This window comes from Apteryx rowi, unplaced genomic scaffold, assembly GCF_003343035.1.
Source record: "Apteryx rowi isolate R43461 unplaced genomic scaffold, aptRow1 scaffold_14, whole genome shotgun sequence".
NCBI lineage: Eukaryota > Metazoa > Chordata > Aves > Apterygiformes > Apterygidae > Apteryx > Apteryx rowi.
Genome location: NW_020447641.1, coordinates 108618 through 113466, shown reverse-complemented (window position 1 = coordinate 113466; position 4849 = coordinate 108618). Strand labels below are relative to the sequence as shown.

Here is a 4849-nt window from a genome sequence, read left to right as displayed (position 1 = left end):
AAGGCTATTCTTTTTCCAGTTTTTACATGATAGTTTTCATCTAAGTAAAAAATGAGACAAAAAAGCTTGAATTCACATATTTTCATTCACGTTTTAAAAAACCTGTATTCATTGTCACAGGAGAACAATACAGTACAACTATCAAGTTACAGAAAGAATTTGTCATTGACTTTAATTTAAAAAGCCACCAATCATGTCTAGGACTGAGAGATTTTCTTCTATAAACTCATTGCATACAAAAAAAAGAGTCCTCCAAAACCCTGGTTAACAAACACTAAACAAGAGAAAAAGCACCCACAAAAAACCCACATGATCAGTCATATATTTCTTGCCTTTCAGCCTAGGTTTTGCCATAGCTCTTCATAGTCTCCCCTTCTCTATCTACAAATGACTTTTCCAGATGAGAGGAATGGGGACAATTCAACTTATACCCGCTCACAACGGGATTAATCACAGCTCTGTACACGCTCTTACAGCAAACCTGGTTACTGGAGCAGCCAAAAGGAAGAAAATACAGGACTGCGAGCATTGGCTTGTAGCTTGCTGTAGAACTGCTTCTGCAACTAGCTGCATTGTGGATTTGGGGAGTTGAAGAAAGGCAGAAGATAGACAGCTTAATTAAGTGGAGAGAACCACTACCTGACCCACATGTATCAATATTTTAGATCAGGCCATCAGAAAGCAGAAGGATGTTGCTGAAAAGGTCTACGCCAAGCCAGGCTCCATCTCCACTATTATTCCATCCAATTCCCCCAGCACCTCTTTTCCCCAGTTAGCTTACTAGCCCCTGGCTGAAAATACATTCCAAAGTGATACAGCTAAATCAATACTTTCAAGATTATCAAGAATGATAATGCAGTGTGGAAGCACACTGTTTAGGGCTGCAAGAACAGGTGTACTGCTCTGCCTGCAAAGCACTGTAACTGCATGGCATATTAAGGGTGCACTTCTGAGATTTTAAAGAAATTCCTTCCATAATTAAGCAAATTAAAGAACATAGTCTCTTTCCATTCCCTGTACATAGTTCATATTATTTAGATAAATCTTTTAAGGACTAAAAATGCCCTCCCACATTCTTATAAAGACATTTAAGCCTCCTAGATGTGCCAGCTCAGAGAACTCTTTTAACACTGACAGAAGCTACCCTTCCTGAAGTCAAACCAACTCCTAATCTCCATTTCACTCAACAGTGCAGTCAAATACAACTGCAACATTACTGAGCAAACATTTTCCCTTCACGTTTAGCCATCAAGTGGCATAAGTCCATCTCACTCATTCAGAAAAGTAATTCAGAAACCACAAGTAGCCAGAGACAGCAAAATGCAGAAATCCAGACACATCCTATGAAAGTTTCTTTTTGTTTGAGTTTTTACTAGTTGGAACAACTAGTTTATACTGCACTTGTATTGCAGACATACTTTCTCTTTACGGTTTAGAAGTACTGGGGGGACAGAGCAGTGTTTATGAGTGATGCAAATGGTGGCTTTGCTAAAGGACTGAAGTTCCCAAACCCATATGCTTGTATTTGTACTGCTCTTAAAGCAGAGGGAATGTTTTTTGCATTTAACTGCAAAGATACATGACAACGTTGATCGCATCAACCTGCGATTGTGACAGTTTTTCACTATGTTTTTTTTGTAATGCACAAGACTATCACAAGCAGCAAGCTGTCACATAACACGCCATTAGAACACAAGTGAACAGATATGACAGATCTGGGATCAGTCTTTCCAGTTCTCAATAATATTCACAAAAGGTTTTGGGAACTGTGACTATCAAAACAGTGTTTCAGCACATCTTCTCAGTCTTCTTAACTTACAAGCTGCAATCAGTTAAATTAGTGCACTTAATAAAACAAACATCATTCCTTACTCAGGCAAAGACTCCCACTAAAAATCACATCAGAAGACAGCTTTGGCAGGACTGCAGGATCCTTCTATAGATTTGAATGCAACTCTCCCTAACATTGAAGAATAATAGTGCATATGCATCGTGCTCAATTACATCTTCAGCGAGGTGTGGAGGGAAAAGTTGTAATATAAAAGTTTCCTTGTTTTTCCAATTGCACAATATTTCATTGCAAAACTCTGACTTTCATGGATGGACTTATTTCAGATTTGGTTGATTGCTGCCAGGAAGGCAATGAGGAACACTATATTTCCACAGATATAGATGGCTAACACAATCTGTTTAAACAGATGACCCTGCAAAAGGGAAAAAAGCCATAGAAGTGTCAGTCTTTTTATTGTTTTAAACAAATAATCATACCATCTCATAGTAGTATTTACAAAATGGTGACTTGCCTCTGCTTCTGCAGATGTGAGTGACTGCAATATCTGTATTCTGTCATCCTCTATCACTTCAGCTGTTAGTGGGAAGAAAAAAAAGTAGTTAGCTCTGCTCTTAAGAGGAAGTTGGTTTTATATTGCAGAACTCTTGATTCTATAATTAAGTAATTCGGTCCTATACAGCATCAAATCAACAAAGAATACATCTTAAACCAGTTTTTGAACAGCACTTGGAAGAAACTCATTTGGCCTATCATGACCTATATTATGTTCATAGCACAAGTGATTAATGCTTTTGAGCTGAGCAAAATAATAATAATAATTTTTGGCCACTGCAGTGACAAAATATTTTGTCTCCTCTTTTGCTAGAGCAAATAATCAAAACACTGAGTTTTGAGTTGAACAAGACATTGTTTGATCTAAAACCTTTCCTTTTAAAATAAGTAGATTTCATAAAGAAATACTTTCAATTAGCCAAGATAAGAATAGTCATTGTTCAAACATTTCAGGCTAATTCCTCTTTCTAGGAGAGCATTAGTGCAGCTCAATTTAAATTCACAACTTTTCTAATCATTCCTTCTCCACGTGCCACCTTACAGAATCTCTTAACTAATCACCTTTCTTCAATTCTGCAGATGTGTCCAGACATAGATCATTTACATGTGCAGGATGATCTCCTTCAGCAAGGCTAAGAATTTCCAATGAAATTCTGATCCTTTACTATCAGTCTCTTTACTAGACATATTGGAGTCAGGATTTCACCTTAGTTCCCCTGTTCAATCACAGAGCTTCAAGTGTTTGTGCTTAAGTTTCTGACCATTTAGCTGCATCATTTCACTCATGCAACAAGTCATTCATACCAGCAATCTGTAACAATAATACGCATATTAAATCTGCATAAATTAATCTGTGCTCTATCCACCCAACCAGGATCAGATCATGGCAAGAAATGACAGATTCTTGGAAAATAATTACACAAACACATTCAATCTGTCCCCAAGTACTGTGATTTGAGGAAAAAAGGCCACTGTTTAAGATGGCATAAAAAGTCTTCCTGTAACACTTTGGTCTTGAAAGATGATTTATTCCCATACCACTTCGTACAGAACCATCACATCATTACTTGAGAGATATCCCCCTCAGTTTGCAAGTTAGAGGCCAGCAAACATCTTTTGAAATTCATTCCACTCAAGTTATATTTTTGCATTTTACAATCCTCAGCAGACAAGTTAACAGGAGCTTTGCTGGGTTTGTACCTTTACGTATGAGACAGTAGCTGTGTATTTCCAGAAGAACATCAATCCCAACATGCCAAGCTACAAAACCAATCATTGTATAGGTGTCCCATGGGTCTGGTAGGTCAAGTGCTGGTAGATCCATTCCCAAGAACATAGTCACAACTAGCCAGTAAAAACAAGATAATAAAAAAGACACTGAGGATGCTGCTCCAGGGCAATTGACAACACTCTCAACACCTTTGGCAGTACATTTCCTGCAAACTGCCTACAGGTGCATGGGGAGTGTGGTGAAGGTGTCCATCCAGCTAAAAGTTCCTCTGGGGGGGTGGGGAGGAGGAAGGGAAGATAATAGATGGGAAGCAGGGAGGGAAGAAGAGGCCAAGACAGTTTTCAGCCTGATCAGTCCCTTACGCAGTCACACCAACACTAGCATTTGTGACTACGTCAACAGGACCACAGCCACCTGAATTTATATGCTTAAGCTGCTTGTGGAAGCTTGTCTCCAAAAATAGAAAGACAACCAACTTATGGTTCTGTGAGTGAATTTCCCCTCTCCCACTAAATAACTTTGAATTATTGAGGTATGTCACTGTAAGAACAATATCCTCAAATTCTCCAAGAGGAAAAAGAGATTCAAAAGGAAAACAAACAAAAAAACCCCAGGTCCTTGTAGCAAAGATTTACCCCAAATTTGTCTGCAATGTCTGTGGTGTTACTGAGCCACTTGTTCCCCTAAAGCTGCACCTGTTGGCCACTTAAAACCCACAGAGAAGGTGGCCAGCAAGAAAAGAGAGAGAATATCCATAGTTCATGTTAAGAGGTGGAAGCCATGAGGTGAGAGTAAGACATATTTTTGAACCTTCACTTGAAATAAGCATATACAGGGGTGAACATTAGCCAAACATGTCTAATATGTAATGCACAGATCATAAGCAATTAAATCATTTAAGGGGAAATCATGCCTAACCAATCTGATAGCCTTCTATGATGGAATGACTGGCTGGGTAGATGAGGGGAGAGCAGTGGATGTCGTCTACCTTGACTTCAGCAAGGCTTTTGACACTGTCTCCCAGAACATCCTCATAGACAAGCTCAGGAAGTGTGGGCTAGATGAGTGGACAGTGAGGTGGACTGAGAACTGGCTGAATGGCAGAGCTCAGAGAGTTGTGATCAGCAGCACAGAGTCTAGTTGGAGGCCTGTAGCTAGCGGTGTCCCCCAGGGGTCAGTCCTGGGTCCAGTCTTGTTCAACTTCTTCAATGACCTGGATGAAGGGATAGAGTGCACCCTCAGCAAGTTTGCTGACGATACCAAACTGGGAGGAG

At 39.5% G+C, this 4849-nt stretch overlaps 1 long non-coding RNA gene across 1 annotated transcript; it reads right to left on the bottom strand.

The window, feature by feature from the left end:
• Window positions 1-2298: 2298 nt before the first annotated feature.
• LOC112961942 lies at window positions 2299-3637 on the bottom strand. The gene is made up of 3 exons (XR_003252169.1): window positions 3545-3637; window positions 2906-3155; window positions 2299-2365 (listed from the first exon to the last, which is right to left on the bottom strand). It is a non-coding gene; the product is annotated as an uncharacterized LOC112961942 (long non-coding RNA).
• Window positions 3638-4849: the final 1212 nt, after the last annotated feature.